The sequence below is a fragment of the Lithobates pipiens genome, unplaced genomic scaffold (assembly GCF_037356315.1).
Source record: "Lithobates pipiens isolate NorthernLeopardFrog02 unplaced genomic scaffold, aLitPip1_a1.2 Scaffold_22, whole genome shotgun sequence".
In the NCBI taxonomy this organism is placed as follows: domain Eukaryota; kingdom Metazoa; phylum Chordata; class Amphibia; order Anura; family Ranidae; genus Lithobates; species Lithobates pipiens.
The window spans coordinates 146,519,003-146,539,355 of NW_027507784.1; positions in this window are offsets into that span (position 1 = coordinate 146,519,003).

The following is a 20,353-nucleotide window of genomic DNA, read 5'->3' on the forward strand; positions in this document are numbered from 1 at the left end:
TTATGAGCCAGTGTACATGCCCTTCCCCATTGGGAATCCGTAATGTTCCTCTGTAAACCCTGTGCCCATTTGTTCCTGAACCTATCCACCTCTTGTCCCTTCACCTGTTGCAACCACTTATAGGCCAACGAGGTCGCCTTGTGTAATCTTTCGCCTGAAGCACATACCTCTTCGAGGTCTGTGAGCTGTCTAATGAAGTGTCGTTTGTGGTTTGAGGAGGTGACAAAGCTCCTGATCTGGAAATAATTCCATAAGGGAAACGCTGGATCCCCCCAGTCTCTTCTAAGGGTCTCTAAATCTTTCAATTTGCCCCCAGAGAGACAGTCTTTTACCAGTCTTGGGGCGTTAGAATCTGTGTCGTGAAGCAGGACGTTCTCTATACCTGGTTTAAAGTCGGGATTACTGTAGAGCGGTGTTAGAGGGCTGAGGGGGGTAGTCACCGCAAACCGTTTTGAGTTTGCGTGTAGAATTGATAGCGTAGTCTCTGTCAGGGGGTTCAAACTAATCGTGTTCTTGAGGCTATTCAAAGAGAGCCAAGGGGAAAAGCGCAATCTGTTGTCTGTTAGCATATCTTCCAATCTTACCCAATCTTTGTCCGCCATATGACAATGCCAATCAATTATCCTAGTAATATGTGCTGCTACCTGATATTTCTTAAAGTCGGGTAGTCCCATCCCCCCGTCAACTTTTGGTTTCGACAAGAAGGCATACTTGATCCTCGCTCTCCCATTGTGCCACAGGAAGCGTAGGGCCAAGGAGTTAAGTTTAAGAAAAAAGCTTCTGGGGATGGAAATTGGTAATGCTCTAAATAAATAGGTCAGTCTGGGCAATACCGACATTTTCAGGATCGCCGCACGACCGAACCACGAGAACAACCCCGTATTCCATGAACCTAGGTCACATTCTATCGTTTTCAGCATTGGAATAAAATTGTGTTCAAAGACTTTTTTGGAGTCTGGAGAAATCCAAACCCCAAGGTACTTAAGTGCCACAGCCTCCCAACGGAAGGGGCAATTATGCTTGGTTCTATTCAGTTCGTCCTGGGATAGAGCAATGTTCAAGGCCTCCGACTTGGAATAATTAATTTTTAGATTAGACAAGTATCCAAATTTAGTAAAGGCTTTCAATAAATTGGGAATCGTCGTGTGTGGGTCTGTCAAGAAAAATAGCAAATCGTCGGCGTAGGCCGCAACTTTGAACTCTCTGCCCTGCACCCCGAATCCCCCTATCGAGACATCCTTATTAATCAATCTGATGAACGGTTCCAGGGATAAAATAAACAAAAGGGGTGACAAAGGGCAACCCTGTCTGGTTCCATTTGCAATACTCACAGGAGCAGACAAGGAACCATTCACCCTCACTCTAGCAGTGGGATTTTGGTATATAGCTGAGATCCAGGTCATCATCCGTGTCTTCAACCCTATCTGTTGGCATGTGGCAGTCATGTAGTCCCACGCCACTCGGTCGAAGGCCTTCTCCGCGTCCGTGGACAGGAGAAGGCCTCCGATCTTCCCCCTGTGAGCCACTTGCGAAAGCAAAAGCGCTTTAATAATGTTGTCTTTAGCCTCTCTTCCTGGCATAAAGCCAACCTGTTCTGGACCAATCAGTTCGGCCAAAAAGGGGTTCAATCTATTAGCTAATATCTTGGTTAATATTTTGAGGTCCAGATTTAAGAGAGAGATTGGCCTATAACTCGCACATGATGATGGATCCTTGTTAGGCTTGGGTATCACCGCTATGTGGGCCGATAAAAACTCGGGAGGAACCTTCCGGGGTGAGGACAAAGAGTTCAAAGCTTTTCTCAGAGGGCCGGAGAGAATCTCCGAAAAAGTTTTAAAGTAGATGGGCGAGTAGCCATCAGGTCCTGGGGATTTTCCCGTCTTCAAGTCTGTTATTGCCCTTTTAATTTCAGTGTCAGAAATCTGTACGTCTAGGGAATCTAAGTCTTGTTCTCCTAGAGAGGGGAGACCACTCTCTCGCAGAAATTCTCCAATAATTTGGGATCTGTCGCCCTGTAGGTCTCTAGGTCTATTTTGGGGGGGAAGATTATATAACTCAGTGTAATACTTGTGGAAATGTGCTGCAATGTCCTCATTATTCACATCTAGGGAACCAGTCGCACTACGTATGCCAGTTATGGTATGGCTAGAATTATGTTCCTTCAGGGCTCTGGCCAACAGCCTACCTGCCTTGTTGCCCCCTTCATAGTAAATTTTTTTCTTAAAAAAGAGCATACGTCTAGCTTTCATATGTAACAGATCCAGATATTGCTTCCTAGAGTTCACTAAGTCTGTGGCCGTTCTCTCACACAATGTGCGTTTGTGGAGTGTATCTAGTTTACCTATTTTAACTAGAAGATCCTTCATCTCTGTCTCTCTTTCACGTTTACGTCTCGCCCCTAATTTGATTAGTACTCCCCTTATGGTACATTTATGCGCTTCCCATAACACCAATGGGTCTGTGTCCGGTAGGTCATTGTTTACGAAAAACTCCTTAAGAGCTGTCTCAATCAAGGGTAGAGTCACCGGATCCGTCAGGAGGGAGGGGTTCAGTTTCCAAGAGTTGTATGTCTGGGTCTGTCTATCAGGATCCAGGGAAATTGCAATGGGGGCATGGTCTGAAATAACCTGTGTACCAATTTTGGCCGCACTAACCACTGGCAGGTCACGTTGCGTCACAAATAAATAATCAATGCGGGAATATTTATTATGTGGGATCGAATAGTACGTGTAATCCCTTCCTTCCGGATTAAGCATACGCCATACATCTACTAATTGCAGTGTCTGTAACAGACGTTTGATTCGCTTCAAAATTTGGAAAGAGACACATGACCTCCCCGTGGAAGTGTCCGCCAGAGGATCTAGTGGGATATTAAAATCCCCTCCTAAAATGACACCCCCCTCTGCAAAGCCTTGTAGTTCTGACATCATACGTCTACAAAATTGAAGATGGTTTGTATTGGGGAAATAAACATTAGCTAGGGTGAGGGGCCTACCCCTATAGGAGCCCTTTAGGAAGATGTATCGACCCTCCGGATCCGACAACGTCTCCGCGACCACGAAAGGGGCGTCTTTCCCTAATAGGATCGACACGCCCTTCGTCTTTGAGAGAGCGTTCGTTGCATGAAAGGATCTCGTAAAGAATTTATTTGTCATTCTGTAAGTCTGGTGAGAGACAAAGTGCGTCTCCTGTAAGAAGACACACTGTGGCCTACTCTTTTGCAGCTCCCTGAGAACCGCGGTTCTTTTTTCTGGGATGTTAAGTCCCTTCACGTTATGTGATATTATCGTGGGCATATGGCCCAGTGTCGCGTAAGCCATTTGTATTTTTTGTGTTCCGCAATCCCCCCAAGTTGTACAGGCAAATGCAACCTAAAATGGCTTGGATCACACAGCTTTTAAGAAGACGTTAGTCAAACAACTATCAATGAAGCAATGAAACTTCTGGGAGTTATATACCTATGTATAGTCTCTCAGAGGAAAATAGGCGATTCAGGTAAAGAGCGGAAAGAGAGAGAGGGGAAAAAAGGAAGAAGCAGTAGAGGAAAGGAAAAGGTAGGGAGAAGACTAAGAAGGGGAGGAAAAAGAGAGGCAAAGAAAAGAGAGAAAAGAAGAGGGGGAGACGTAAGGTAGACAAAGAAGTAAGAGAGGAAAGAAAAATGGAAACAGCCAGAAAGAAGAGACTGTCTCAAGATAGTAAACAACGTATATTAAAACCTCTGTTAGCTGAGCCCAACTAACAGGGTGGTAAATTAGCCTCTCTAGGGATCGGAGAAATATCCGGTCCAGAGAGGCTCGGTAGGAGCGAGGGTCAGACCAGATAGCGTAATATGCTATCCAGAGGGCTGACTTATATTTGCGACTGTCAAGTCAATTAAATCAGAAAAAATAAATACATAAACTTGCGCTGAGATAGGGGAGAGAATCAGCCAAATAACTATCAAATAATATAATAATAGAAAATTGTCATCAGAACCGGGCCTCTCACGAGAAAAGGTCCAACATTACAAGCTTTCCAGCCTAGAACATCAGTTCCCTGAGCCATTGGTTACATAATGTAAATTGTTAAAGGGAAATTAACCCTGTGAGTGAACACCTGGGCTTCTAATACAGTCTAAGGGCTCCAGTTGTCACCGAAAGAAAACAAGAGTCCAGCAGCACCAATTGCTCCTGATAGTGAGTCCATTGGTGCAGAAGCAAAAGTTTGCTTGGCATACAGCCCCTGTGTTCTTCCCAGTCCGTAACACAAAAACATAGAGTAAAAATGAAAAAACAAAAGAGAGGGCCAAACCCATGATAAGGGTGTCAGCTACCTTAACCCGCAAATCCTCAACTAGACTCCCTGTTGACCGAGGCATCTGATATAGCTTCCTGGATCTGGGATCAATTGTAATTATGGACTCCTCTGCGATGGTCAATGTCATAGAGACTGAAGCAGTCTGGAGATAAAGCACAGGGTTTACTCACGAGGCACAAAAAGAGATAAGTAAAAGCAACAAAACAGAAGAAAAAAACCAGTAACTGGAACTCTACATAGTCCCAAAGAGGCACCGTCACCTCAAAAGAGCTTGGCAAACATGTCTAGATTGTATTAACTTTGTCGTGAAGTGAAGTAGTGCCTCAGGAACAGTTATGAGTTATGAGGCAATTAGCCCGGGACCTCCTCTCTGGGCCTAGATGATGTTGGTCTGGCGTTGGGAGTCCCCACACAGGGCTGACCACCTTTGTTGTTCCTTGACCGCTTCGATAGGCGTTTCTCCGGTGTAGAAAGAGGTGAGCTGGGAGGTGACCTGTTGCCCAGTGGCAGTTGAAATTCTTGATACCAGTCCGGGAGGGACATCAAGTCAATATGTAGGGTTTCGCAGAAATCTGGAAGATCTTGGGGAGTGCGGAGTGAGATCTGTTTACCACCATGCATGACAACTAACGCGAAGGGGAAGCGCCAGGAGTATCTGATCTCCTTTTCTCTGAGAACATCCAGCAGGGGGCGTAGAGCTCTCCTGTTACGTAGAGTGATTTGGGACAGGTCTTGAAAGAGCATAATGGAGGCACCGTTAAAGATTATACGATCGTTTCTCCTGGCTCTTCTCATAATGTCCTCTTTGAGGGGAAAACTCTGGAGACAACATATAATGTCCCTAGGAGGTGCTGAGTCCGGCCCTTTCATCCTGAGTGCTCTGTGAGCGCTTACAAACTCTATTGCAGTGTCTTCCTGCCGGTCTAATAGGCTATTAAAAAGTCTCTGCAGGGCTGGGACAATCTGCTCCGTTTCTACCGATTCGGGTATCCCCCGTACCCTAATGTTGTTCCTCCTCCCCCTGTTGTCCAAATCTTCTAAGTGGCGATTCATTTCAATGAAATGGGATGAGTGTGCCTCTGCCACTGACTCCAAGGCCCGCAACTCCCTGTCTCTACGCTTCCCTGCAGTCTCTACTGTGGAGATTTTTTCTGTGAGGACAAGCAGGTTGGATTTTAGGTCCGTTATGGCGGCCGAGAATGTGGACTTGATGTCTGCCGCAAAGCCAGACATATGTTCATATGTAAGGGGTTTGGCGGTGTTCAAGAGGCCCCTACCTGCATCCTCTGCTGCGGATTGGGAGACCTCACTGAAATCCTCTTCTTCGCCATGCTCCGGCGCCATCTTGTCCGGCCTGCTCTGTCTCTGCACGGACTGGGAACGGAACATTTCGTTGATGTTCCGCGCGGTACCGCTGGAATGAGTCCTCCGGGCACTGGAGTGAGGTGTGAGCTGGGTTTTCCGACCCATGTTAGGCTGTTAACCGTGGACAATTCGGGCTCTTGCTGACTCTCTCCCCGGAGCTCAACTAGTGCGCCGCCATCCTTGCCGCTGGCCAAGCCACGCCCCCGTGGTTGGTTTTTTTCATCAACATCTCTTTTTTTTTCAGTTTTCTCATCTTTGCATTTTTTGGGGTGTGTTTTGGGTTTCAACTTACCACAACACCATTATTATCTTTTTTGTATTTTGTTTTTCTTTTTTAATCTACAGGAGGTTGTTTAGTGTTGGTGCCCCTTGTTATTCATTTCACTTTGTATTTTTGAAATGTACCTGCCTGCTCACAAATAAACTGTCCTTTTTGAAGTAAAACACATACGCAAGTATTTCTTCAAACAAAAAAAGCTTTATTTAGGTGTCAGTAACAAATAAATAAACTATTTAAACGCAAAAATTGGTGGCCTGAGGAGTATATGTCTGAGGGAGAGAAGTCTGGTCCTGAAGTCCAAGAAACCCGGAACAGCAGCAGATGACATCTATGTTCCCAGGCTGTGGTACTACAAGAGGCTGCATCTTCTGTCAGACCAGACTGAACCCAGGTTATCACACTCTGGTCTTCCTTCCACGCTTCCTTCCAGGCTGTGGCTGTGGTGCTGGAGGTGTGGCAGAAGGAGGAGGAGGAGGAGGGGCATGGGCCAAATCGTACAAGTATGTTGTTTGTGTGATTTGGCCCAACAGACCCTTGTTGAGGGTGTGGAGAATTAGCTCCTCACACAAGATCTTTTACCCCTCCTCCATTTGCTCAAGTTTACATGCAGCCAAGGCGGCAAATGCCTCTTAATAGGTAGGGGTGGCTTTGAGGGCCGCTGAAGCCTCCTCGATGAGCCTCAGAACCGACTCCTCCACATTCTCCCCCTTTCTCGCCCTTTTGTGTGGAAGGCGGAGGGGAGGGACCTGGGATTCTGTCAGGCTCCTCCGCCTGCCAACCGCCTGGCTGCCACTTACCCCTGCCTCCTCCTAGCTGCCACTTTCCACAGCCACCTCCTGGCTGCTGCATTCCACACCCTCCTCCTGGCTGATGTCTTCCTGTGTATGAAAAAGGGACATCGTTTTAATTTTTGGTTCATCAAACACACACAATTTTCACATCAAGACTGTTGCAAATTGTTGACCAATAGAAAAGACTATCATTCTGACTATCATTCTGAGCCCAGCATTTTTCATTCTTGGCCCAAAGGCACGATCCAAAGGTTTTGGCCACTACTGTCTATTGATATGTGAAACACTTTCTAAAATCAGCAATTAGTGACCAAAAATCCAGTAAACATCATTCATTTTTACTCCCAAAATATGTACAACTATACTATACCTGGCTCAAGCTGGGCTCCCCCAATTCTTCCTGAGTGGAAGGCCCAGGTTGGGCGTCGGAAGACTGTAGCATAGAAGGACGCGTGGAAGGAAGGGTAGAGAGGGATTCCCTGACCTCAGCCTGGTCTGACAGAAACTGCATCCTCTCATAATACCACAGCCTGGGGACATAAACTTCATCTGCTGCAGCTCCAGATTGCATGGACTTCAGCACCTTCTTCCTCTCCTTCAGATATGTACTCCTGAGGCCACCAATTTTCACTTTTAAATAGTTGATGTCTGCCCTGGGGACCACCGGCTTCACAAACTCAACCAGTTTCTCCAGCGCTGCCTGCCTCTTTAGTTTGTTACTGTAATGAGGGTGCGTCGATTGCCACAGGCAGGGCAGCTCCCTGTATTTATCGATGAGCAGAGGGAGGAAACTGTGGTCATTGAAACCGCCCATAATCTCTGCAAGACACAACACAGGACAAACCCTAATATCAGGCTAAACTCCACAAATTTAGGCCTCAATCTAGAAGCAGTATAGGCTAGTAATGTACCAAGTTCAAACTTTTACCTTCATTTGCACGATCGTCGCGTCAGCTTCTCCCTCTGTTCACATACGACACACGCGTGTTGCGTTTTATATACAGTGCGCATGAGTGAAACTCCGCCCGCCCCTGACATTCTTTCTAGACTATTCCCCGCCCCTTCTCTTTCGGCGCAGTGGGGAGAGCACATTGCGGAGAGAACAGAGGTGCGCAATCAGAGTTCCACTAACGAGGAGGAGGGTGAAGAAAGCCCGGAGCCTGAAACGTCCCGATCCTGGAAGAGAAGATTTAAGGCCTCAAATATGTCTTTTGGAGAGATGTTGGAGATGGTGGACATATTGAAGAGGACCGACTATGATGGGAAGTATGGACCTTACCCAAAACCAAATATCAGAAAGGCCAAGATCATGACTAAAGTTGTGAAGAGTCTTCAGAAGAATTTTGGGGTACGACGATCCAAGGATCAACTGAGAAAACGCTGGTCAGACCTGAAACTGAGAGAGCACGATCAGTACAGAAGGATCAAGCGTGTTCTTCAAAAAAGTAAGTAGTTGTCATGGGTTCATATGATTATTCTTGCTTGCATACTGCTCCATGTGCTTTGATTTCATGTTGTACAATTTAAAATGGCCACGTTCATGTTCATAGGTTCAATCATTCGTTAGAAACATCGTTCGTTAGCCCACTCCCAAAACGATGTTTTCACAAATGACACTTCACTACATTTCTTCACACTGCAGGTAAGTATTCCAGCTTAACAAAGTGTCCATAATAATGTTCTCACCTTTGAACTTGGCCAAAAAACACAATTGGACCACACTTCCAAGCAATGTTTCATATTCCTATTTCTGCCCTCTGTGTGCTAAGTATTCCTTTTTTACATTCTCATAGGGGAGAGAAGACTCGGGAAGTCTGAGGACACCAGGGACCCCACACCTCCCAAAGAAGGCGAAATTCCAACACCAGAAGCAGAGGAGCAGGAGGAGGAGGAAGGAGAGATCGTTGAAGTTGGACAAATTGTCACCACAACAGGTGAGTGTCGGAGACCACAGCTTCCGGTAAGCTAATCAATGTATGTCACCATTATTTATAATACATGGTGTGTTTTTCTGCTTTTTTTTGTAGGTGATGTGGAAGAAGAATCACATTTTTTCCAGTGAAAGTGCCCAGATCCTGATTGGGGAGATAATGGGGTGCAATTGAGATTTAGAAAATATACAGAAAAACATCAATGATGTTCAAAATAAAATGAAGAACATCATTGATGTTTTGGGGAGAGTCTGAAACACCCCAAACTAGCTAGGGTTGTATTTTTGTGTTTTGAAACAACAAATTTAGTATTTTACAAAAAGCCAAATTTGGAAGATGCACACAGTGTGTCAACATGCCCTATCTCCCATCATGGGGGATCAATGTACGCATTTTGTGGAAAGTGGCTGAGATGAAGGGGTTGCAGCTCCAAAACATGTACATTGATCCCCCATGATGGGAGATAGCACCTGTTGACACACTGTGTGCATCTTCCAAATTTGGCTTTTCCAGGGGTGACACCCCATGTGATGAAGGCAATATCAGCCCAGTTTGTACATACTCATGTCTGATATTGTCTTCACTATTCAAAGTTTAACTTTGTAAGTTCCTGTGTTCTGTATGTTACGCTTTGATACATGCCTGTTTACACAAAAACGCCAACTTACAAAAAAATTACCTTAAATAATGTTTTTGATACACACAATATGTTGGTTTGTTGTAAAACCCTTTTCTAAACGCACATGTGAATGTGCTTTGATTAAAAAGTTAAATTATCAAAAATGTGTGGCTTCCTTTTTCAATGCGCAAAAGCAGTATTTGGAGTAAAATTGTTGTTTTCGGTGACAATGGGTGTTATTTACTAAAGGCAACTCCACTTTGCACTTCAAGTGCAGTTTCAGGTGTACTTTTGCAGTGCACTTGTAGTGCATAGTGGATGTGCCTTTAGTAAACACCCACAGTGATGTGTAAATTTTCACAATCATGCCATTTTCCTGACCCCACATATTTCTGCCATGGTGCAGAAAATGAGCAAGAGTTTTGTCAGTAATGCACTACATACATTAGTTAACAAAAACAAGGTGTGTGTGTAGCAGACCCACAACATAAGATTATCTGAAGAAGAGACTGTCCCCTCATCTTGGTCAGAACTTGGGTTTGCACTGTTGTAGAAAAAGGCACAACAACAAAAATCAAAAATGTACCTAGGAGACACCTAAAACCAAGCCAAGCAGTAAATGAAAACAAAGATTATTGTAGTTTCAAAGAAAAATGTATTACAAAAATGCCTCTCAGACATTGTCTGGCATATCAATGGCCCCCCTACCCACAAAGTACTCCATGTATTGGGTTCGGACCTCGCGGGCGCTTTGGGGGGGGCAAGCCAGGACGAGCAGCTTCAAGGGCCGTGAGGTTATCATTTTCAGGCAAGTCTGCATCTGGGCCAACTAAGACCACATAGTTTGCTGAATGTCTTTTCAAGAAATTGTGCAGAACACAGCAGGCAAGCACTATGTGATTGAGTTTATATTCAGCCATGTGGATAGTCGTTAAAAAAAGGCGGAACCGGCTGGCCAGTATTTCAAAAGTGTTCTCCACGACTCTTCTGGCTCTGGCCAGCCGGAAATTAAAGATCCTCTGGTCCGGGGTGAGGGTCCTCGTCGGGAAAGGCCGCATCAGGTGGTTTGCCACGGCAAACGCCTCATCCGCGACAAAGACGAATGGGAGTCCTCCTGATTTTCCTCTGGGGGTGGCAAGCCCAGACTGCCACTCTGGAAATGCCAGTAGAATTCCGTCCGTGAGAACACTCCACCATCCGACATCCGGCCATTTTGCCCCACGTCCACATACAGGAAGTCATAGGTCGCTGACACCACCGCCAACATCACAATACTATTAAACCCCTTGTAATTATAATAGTACGACCCCGAGTTGGGGGGTGGGACGGTGCGGACGTGTTTCCCATCAATTGCACCTCCACAATTGGGAAAGTCCCAACGACTGGCAAAGTGGCAGGCCACAGTCTGCCATTCCTGTGGCGTTGAAGGAAACCGTGGAGTGAAACAAGACAAAAAATTTGTAATTTTGCAAATCCACATTGCAAGCAGATTAGACACCAACATTTTTGGCCAAGATCAGTATAACATCAAGATAATAGGGTAAAAAAATAAAAAATATAGCATTTGAAAGTATTGAGGCAGGCCCTTGCACTACATGCTTTGGTGAATTCGTCCATAAATGTGACCAGAAAAAAGGTAGGTAGAGTGTGTATTGGGTTTGGTAAAGTCAGCAGATAGAGGATTGCTATCAGCTGACCTAGCAGTTGGAGGGAGGGGGGTTCCTAAGGAGTTTGGCCCAACCAAAAAAAAAATGTCACTGCATGAATTAAAGCACACACATAACATTTGTAGACATTTTAGGGGGTGTTTAGGGGAAAGCAATACTATGGAGCTGACAAAAGACATTGCTAAATGACTATAGTGTTATGGGCCAAGAAGAGCATGGTGGGGAAGTTAGTGTGGCAAATATGCATGAGGACAAAGGGGCAGAGCATATGAATTAGAGCATATTGCAATCATGGTAATTAGGGAATGAGGAAAGAAATCTAAGACATTAGCAAGCATTAAATACATAGAATGTGATGTTAAAGGATAACACTTACCTTCATATAGTCCTTCTGCAGGACCTGAATGATGGCAGAACAGGTCTCTGGAATAATGATCCCCAGAGCCTGGAGGGAGATGCCTGTGGAGAAGATGAGGTCCTGAAGGCTTCTCCCTGTCGCCAAGTAGCGCAACGTGGCGATGAGCCTCTGCTCCGGAGTGATGGCTTGCCGCATGCAGGTATCCTGCCTGCTGATATAAGGGGACAGCAAAGCCAGCAGACAGTGAAAAACGGGGTCCGTCACCCAGAGATAATTCCTGAAATCATCAGGATTATTCTCACGGAGCAAAGGCATGTGCGAAAACTGGTCATGCTGGCGCAACCAATTCTTGGTCCACAAACGCCTCCTCGCCCTGTTCATGGACAGGGCTTGTGTGAAAGCTAAAAGCCCAACACCAAGCCCCTGCACAGCACAAACTCTACGACAAATACGTATAGGAAACATGGTTTAAAACGGTCGGCTGGTCAGAACGGACAACAGAAAGCACCGATAAACAGCAATGCCTGAAAGAACGACCTGAAAAGCAGAAGCAAACAGACAATAAGCAATGCAAATCAAAGCGTACTATACCAAGATATAGTCCACAATGAGAAACAAATGCTTACTGACTACACGCACTGATAATCAGATATGCAAAGACAAGCAGAAACTGAAGAGCAGTACCGAACTGAAGCACAAATCTGAAAAGGGCGAATCGTCTCTCACCAAACTTCTACTAACACGCGATAAACACGAGATCAGCAGAAGGATCCCAAAGGGTGCCGGACGTGGTGCTGAACTTCCTTTTTCTAGTCCCGTCGTACGCGGCTTACGTCACCGCGTTCTTGGCAACCGAAACTTCCGACAACTTAGTCCAACCGTGTGTATGCAACATCACTTCCGGACCTCTTCCAGACTAAATCCGTCTGAATTTATCTGACGGATTTGGTTGTCGGAATCTCCAACCATGTGTACAAGGGCTAAAGTTAGCCCAATGTTTTTGCATAATGTGAAAGATGAAGTTACACTGAGTAAATAGATACCTAACATGTCACCCTTCAAAATTGCACATGCTCGTGGAATGGCGCCAAACGTCGCTACTTAAAAATCCCCATAGGCGACACTTTACATTTTTTTACTGGTTATATGTTTTGAGTTACAAAGGAGGTCTAGGGCCAAAATTATTGCTCTCGCTCTAACGTTCGCAGTGATACCTCACATGTGTGGTTTGAACACCGTTTTCATATGTGGGCGGGACTTACGTATGCGTTCGCTTCTGCATGCGAGCACATGGGGACACGGGCGCTTTAATTTTTTTTATTGTTCATTTTACTTTATTTATTTTAGTTTGACATTTTTTTTCCCCAAAAATAAATTTTTTGATCACTTTTATTCCTATTACAAGGAATGTAAACATCCCTTTTAATAGGAATATGGCATGACAGTTCCTTCTTACAGAGAGATATGGGGTCAATAAGACCCCACATATCACCACTAGGCTGGGAAGCCTGAAATAAAAATATTATTCTGGCTTTGATCATATTGGCGAGACGTTAGAAGCACTGGAGGGCGGCCGGAGGGAGGGGGGGCGTCCCCTCTCGCCTCCTGTAAGAACGATCAAGCAGTGGAACAGCCGTTATGATTGTTCTTATGGTGTAGGGAATTTCTGGCTGAAAAATCTGATATCTGAATGATGCCTGTAGCTACACCTATCATTCAGATATCCTCGCACAAAGTCAAGGACACCATATGACGGCCGGCGGGCGGGAAGTGGTTAAAATGCTTTTTTTTTTAACACAAAGTGGTCCATTTATACAATATTTCTAACACATAGCATGTACATACCAAAAATGACACCCCAAAATAGATTCTCCTACTCCTCATTAGTACGGCGATACCACGTGTGTGACTTCCCCAGCCTGGCCACATACAGAGGCCGAGTACAGCCGAGCATGGCCGAGCATGGCTGAGCATGGTTGGGCATCACCGAGTATTGCAGGGTATCACTGAGTATGGCTGGGTATTTCAGGGTATCACCAAGTATGGCTGGGTATTGCAGGGTATCAGAGTATGGCTGAGCATGGCCGAGTATGGCTGGGTATTGCAGAGTATCACCCTGTATGGCTGGGTATTGCAGAGTATCACCGACTATAGCTGGGTATTGCAGGGTATCACCGACTATGGCTGGGTATTGCAGGGTATCACCGACTATGGCTGGGTATTGCAGGGTATCACCGACTATGGCTGGGTATTGCAGGGTATCACCGAGTATGGCTGGGTATTGCAGAGTATGGCTGGGTATTTCAGGGTATCACCGAGTATGGCTGGGTATCACCCAGTATGGCTGGTAATGGCAATTTATGGCAGAGTATTGGCAGGGTATTTCAGGCTATTGCAGAGTATTGCTGGGTATTGCAGATTATTGCTGGGTATTGCAGAGTATTGGCAGAGCATTGCTGGGTGTTACAGAGTTTTGGCAAGTCATCGCAGTGTATTGGCAGGGCATTGCTCGGTATTGCAGAGTGTTGGCAGGGTATTGCAGAGTATTGGCAGGGCATTGCTGGGTATTGCAGAGTATTGGCAGGGCATTGCTGGGTATTGCAGAGTATTGGCAGGGAATTGAGGGGTTAATTGTAGGTGAGCATCACTGTGGGCACTGCAGATCCAGCCCACAGTGCTGCTGACACCGATCTTTCCCCCTCCACTGTACCGAACGGGAGGGAGGAACCCTCATAACATGACGCCAGTTTGTTTACCGGTGAATGCCCACCAAAAGCAAGGGAGACCGTAAACGAAATGCCAATTGGACAGAGAAAATAGACAAGTGACCAGGCACTATAGCCATATGTACTCTGTCTAGAATGGCCCACACGTGCTGGGATCGCACAGTAGACGGACCAAAAGGCCCACTGACATCCCAACATCAGAGAAAAAAAAATGTACACTGTACACTTCGTCCGGTCCCTCTTTGCCTGAAAGAAGAGTGGTGCTGAAAGAGAGAAGTGTTAGGCCGCGTACACACGGGCGGATTTTCTGCCCAACTTAGTCCGGTGAACCGTGTTTCAGCGGACAATCCGCTCGTGTGTGGGCTTCAGCGGACTTTTTCAGCGGACAATCTGACGGACTTAGGCCGCGTACACACGGGCGGATTGTCTGCCCAACTTAGTCCGCTGAACCGTGTTTCAGCGGACAATCCGCTCGTGTGTGGGCTTCAGCGGACTTTTTCAGCGGACAGTCTGACGGACTTAGTCTTTCGGAATTTCCGTAATTTTGTCCGTCCAAACTTGGTTTTGTCCGTCCAAACTTGGTTTCAGCGGACAGTCCGCTTGTGTGTAGGCAAGTTGGACGGACTAAGTATGGCGCATGCTCAGAAAGGATTTACACGGCCGAAGGTTGCATTGCAGTGTATTGGACGTCGTTTTTCTAGTCCCGTCGTACGTGCTGTACACGTCATCGCGCAAGTTTTCAGCGGACTGTCTGTTCATCGTGTGTGGTCAAGTCCGTTCATTCAAAATTTGGACGGACTGTCTGTCGGATTGTCTGACGAACTTAGTTGGGCAGACAATCCGCCCGTGTGTACGCGGCCTTAGAAGGAGATTGCGAAACACTACTGTCGCATCCTCTAGATGAATTGGGATTCGTTTTCACTTGAGATTGATGGGTATGCTATTTATAGGCCTTCCACTCTCTAAAAGCATTTCTATCCCTTACCATTTTTTTCTCTTTCTTTTTTTAAAATACCTTTATTACATTTTTCTAAGCGTTCTGTTGTGATTTTTTCCTTATAAGATGCTTGATTTTGTAGAGGTTGTAAAAACCAATAGTTTGATCCAAATCTCTATCCAAATTAATCATCTGTTTCTTATATGCTTCTATTAGATGTTTCATCATTTCTCTAGAACAATTTTTTAGTGTCTTTTCCCATTCTACCTTGAACTCAATGTCTTTGATTTCGAAGGTGGGGAAAATTTGAACACGAAGTCCAAATGGGTTAATATCTTCTCTTATGTAGTTTTCAAAAGATTGTACCTGGGGGAGTAGGAGCGATCTTTGATGGCAGATGAACAACTGACGTTGTGCACTGACCACTAGTGATGGACGAACTTCCGACGGGACGTTTCGCGAACGCGAAACGCGAACGGACACAAACGTTCGCGAAAACGACCGTTCGCCGCGGGCTCCATTGACTTCAATGGGAGGCGAATTTCGCAAACCTTTAGGTCGAATTTGCGGCCACGGGGTAATTATTAGGGGGTAGCACGTAGTCCCACCACCTGGACAATAGCATAATACATGTATGAGGTGAATTTGGGATCGATAACTACAAGCATTTTTTTTTTATTTGGGAAATTGTTCTGACAATTCAGGACTATGGAGCTAATGAAGGCAATGGAGGAGAGGGAAGGTCAGGGACCAGGGTAGGCAAACAAGAGGGTGCAGGAGATACAGAGCACTGACAGCAGCACCGTAATACAGAGCACTGACATCAGCACCGTGACATACAGCGCTGACAGCAGCTCCGTGACATACAGCGCTGACAGCAGCTCCGTGACATACAGCGCTGACAGCAGCTCCGTGACATACAGCGCTGACAGCAGCTCCGTGACATACAGCGCTGACAGCAGCTCCGTGACATACAGCGCTGACAGCAGCACCGTGACATACAGCGCTGACAGCAGCTCCGTGACATACAGCGCTGACAGCAGCTCCGTGACATACAGCGCTGACAGCAGCTCCGTGACATACAGCACTGACAGCAGCTCCGTGACATACAGCGCTGACAGCAGCTCCGTGACATACAGCGCTGACAGCAGCACCGTGACATACAGCGCTGACAGCAGCTCCGTGACATACAGCGCTGACAGCAGCTCCGTGACATACAGCGCTGACAGCAGCTCCGTGACATACAGCACTGACAGCAGCTCCGTGACATACAGCGCTGACAGCAGCTCCGTGACATACAGCGCTGACAGCAGCACCGTGACATACAGCGCTGACAGCAGCTCCGTGACATACAGCGCTGACAGCAGCTCCGTGACATACAGCGCTGACAGCAGCTCCGTGACATACAGCACTGACAGCAGCTCCGTGACATACAGCGCTGACAGCAGCTCCGTGACATACAGCGCTGACAGCAGCACCGTGACATACAGCGCTGACAGCAGCTCCGTGACATACAGCGCTGACAGCAGCTCCGTGACATACAGCGCTGACAGCAGCTCCGTGACATACAGCGCTGACAGCAGCTCCGTGACATACAGCGCTGACAGCAGCTCCGTGACATACAGCGCTGACAGCAGCTCCGTGACATACAGCGCTGACAGCAGCTCCGTGACATACAGCGCTGACAGCAGCTCCGTGACATACAGCGCTGACAGCAGCTCCGTGACATACAGCGCTGACAACAGCTCCGTGACATACAGCGCTGACAGCAGCACCGTAAGCAGCCCCAGGAGGAAGTCAGCACAGCACAGGGATGGTGTGATCCCCTCATAATAAGAACCCCCAGGAGGAAGTCAGCACAGCACAGGGATGGTGGGAGCCCCTCATAATAAGAACCCCCAGGAGGAAGTCAGCACAGCACAGGGATGGTGGGAGCCCCTCATAATAAGAACACCCAGGAGGAAGTCAGCACAGCACAGGGATGGTGGGAACCCCTCATAATAAGCAGCCCCAGTAGAAATATGACACCGCTCAACCTCTTCAAAGAGGAGGGTAGGGGCATATAGTACGGTGTGCTTTTTTGGGTCAGGGAAGTGAGCCAAATGAATTAAGAAGGTCTGTGTGCTTGATTCCAAAAATTGTTTATAGACATATACATGGTCTACTGATCACATGTGTTGAATTCCTCCGAGATCCATGCCTCATTCATTTTTAGAAATGTGAGGTAGTTAACACTGTCGTGAGCTAGGCGAGTACGCTTATCGGTCACAATCCCCCCTGCTGCGCTGAACGTCCTTTCGGACAGGACACTGGATGAGGGGCAAGCCAACAGTTCGATTGCAAATTGGGCAAGCTCTGGCCAGAGGTCAAGCCTGCCCACCCAGTAGTCTAGGGGTTCATCACTCCTCAGAGCGTCCACATCGGCCGTTAACCCAATGTAGTCGGACACCTGACGGTCTAGGCGTTCCCTGATGCTGGATCCGGATGACACCTGTCGATGGGTCGGCTGAAAGAATGACCTCATATCCGAAGTCACCAACACATCTTCAAACCGGCCTCTTCTTGCAGGCGCTGTTGGATTGGTACCCGCAAATCCTTCTCTGGGAGTGGGAATTGCTCCTCTGCCAGCGCACGCAAAAGCAGAATGCAGCATTTCTCGAAGCAAGGCCTGGAAGTGCTGCATTCTGACAGCCCTCTGCGACGGCGGTAACATTTCCGCCATTTTGTGTTTGTACCGGGGATCTAAGTACGTTGCCACCCAGTACTGGTCCTTGACCCTCATGCTTTTTATACGGGGGTCCCTATTAAAACACTGGAGCATGAAGGCCCCCATTTGCACTCAAGCGGAAGGTATGTGGTGGTGGTGGTGTTGTTGGTGGTAGTGTCTTTGGGGGTGCACATAGCAGAGAGTGAAGAAGAGGGTGCAGATCGAGAGGATGAGGAGGGTGCAGAAGAATAAGGCTGAGTGAGCCACTCAACCAAGTCTGGTGCGTCCTTTAAAGTAATTGAACGCACCTTCTGCAACTTCCCACTTTGGCTCAAGGCTGTTGCTCCTGCCCTACCCCTACCACCCCTGCGGAAGGGCCTGCCTCTTCCTCTGCCTGTCATTTTTTAAATCACCCTGTGACAAAACTCTTAGTCCCTATACCGCTGAAGGACTGCTGCAGTATAGGGCAGCGGTCAGCAGTAGTGCACGTCAACCCTATGTATTGTGGACCGATAGCGGTCCTTACAGAACAGCAGACTGTAACGCACTCAGGCCTATGTACCGTAGCACCCTATACCAAGTTACCAGTCCTTATAAGAACTTTTGTGGACCAAGCAGGTTGTGTGTTAGTGATTAGCAGACTGTACGTCAGTCCCTATACCAATGAAGGACTGCTGCAGTATAGGGCAGCGGTCAGCAGTAGTGCACGGCAACCCTATGTATTGTGGACCGATAGCGGTCCTTACAGAACAGCAGACTGTACTGCACTCAGGCCTATGTACCGTAGCACCCTATACCAAGTTACCAGTCCTTATAAGAACTTTTGTGGACCAAGCAGGTTGTGTATTAGTGTTTAGCAGACTGTGCGTCAGTCCCTATACCGCTGAAGGACTGCTGCAGTATAGGGCAGCGGTCAGCAGTAGTGCACGGCAACCCTATGTATTGTGGACCGATAGCGGTCCTTACAGAACAGCAGACTGTACTGCACTCAGGCCTATGTACCGTAGCACCCTATACCAAGTTACCAGTCCTTATAAGAACTTTTGTGGACCAAGCAGGTTGTGTGTTAGTGATTAGCAGACTGTACGTCAGTCCCTATACCAATGAAGGACTGCTGCAGTATAGGGCAGCGGTCAGCAGTAGTGCACGGCAACCCTATGTATTGTGGACCGATAGCGGTCCTTACAGAACAGCAGACTGTACTGCACTCAGGCCTATGTACCGTAGCACCCTATACCAAGTTACCAGTCCTTATAAGAACTTTTGTGGACCAAGCAGGTTGTGTGTTAGTGTTTAGCAGACTGTGCGTCAGTCCCTATACCGCTGAAGGACTGCTGCAGTATAGGGCAGCGGTCAGCAGTAGTGCACGGCAACCCTATGTATTGTGGACCGATAGCGGTCCTTACAGAACAGCAGACTGTAACGCACTCAGGCCTATGTACCGTAGCACCCTATACCAAGTTACCAGTCCTTATAAGAACTTTTGTGGACCAAGCAGGTTGTGTGTTAGTGATTAGCAGACTGTACGTCAGTCCCTATACCAATGAAGGACTGCTGCAGTATAGGGCAGCGGTCAGCAGTAGTGCACGGCAACCCTATGTATTGTGGACCGATAGCGGTCCTTACAGAACAGCAGACTGTACTGCACTCAGGCCTATGTACCGTAGCACCCTATACCAAGTTACCAGTCCTTATAAGAACTTTTGTGGACCAAGCAGGTTGTGTGTTAGTGATTAGCAGACTGTACGTCAGTCCCTATACCAATGAAGGACTGCTGCAGTATAGGGCAGCGGTCAGCAGTAGTGCACGGCAACCCTATGTATTGTGGACCGATAGCGGTCCTTACAGAACAGCAGACTGTAACGCACTCAGGCCTATGTACCGTAGCACCCTATACCAAGTTACCAGTCCTTATAAGAACTTTTGTGGACCAAGCAGGTTGTGTGTTAGTGATTAGCAGACTGTACGTCAGTCCCTATACCAATGAAGGACTGCTGCAGTATAGGGCAGCGGTCAGCAGTAGTGCACGGCAACCCTATGTATTGTGGACCGATAGCGGTCCTTACAGAACAGCAGACTGTACTGCACTCAGGCCTATGTACCGTAGCACCCTATACCAAGTTACCAGTCCTTATAAGAACTTTTGTGGACCAAGCAGGTTGTGTATTAGTGTTTAGCAGACTGTGCGTCAGTCCCTATACCGCTGAAGGACTGCTGCAGTATAGGGCAGCGGTCAGCAGTAGTGCACGGCAACCCTATGTATTGTGGACCGATAGCGGTCCTTACAGAACAGCAGACTGTACTGCACTCAGGCCTATGTACCGTAGCACCCTATACCAAGTTACCAGTCCTTATAAGAACTTTTGTGGACCAAGCAGGTTGTGTGTTAGTGATTAGCAGACTGTACGTCAGTCCCTATACCAATGAAGGACTGCTGCAGTATAGGGCAGCGGTCAGCAGTAGTGCACGGCAACCCTATGTATTGTGGACCGATAGCGGTCCTTACAGAACAGCAGACTGTACTGCACTCAGGCCTATGTACCGTAGCACCCTATACCAAGTTACCAGTCCTTATAAGAACTTTTGTGGACCAAGCAGGTTGTGTATTAGTGTTTAGCAGACTGTGCGTCAGTCCCTATACCGCTGAAGGACTGCTGCAGTATAGGGCAGCGGTCA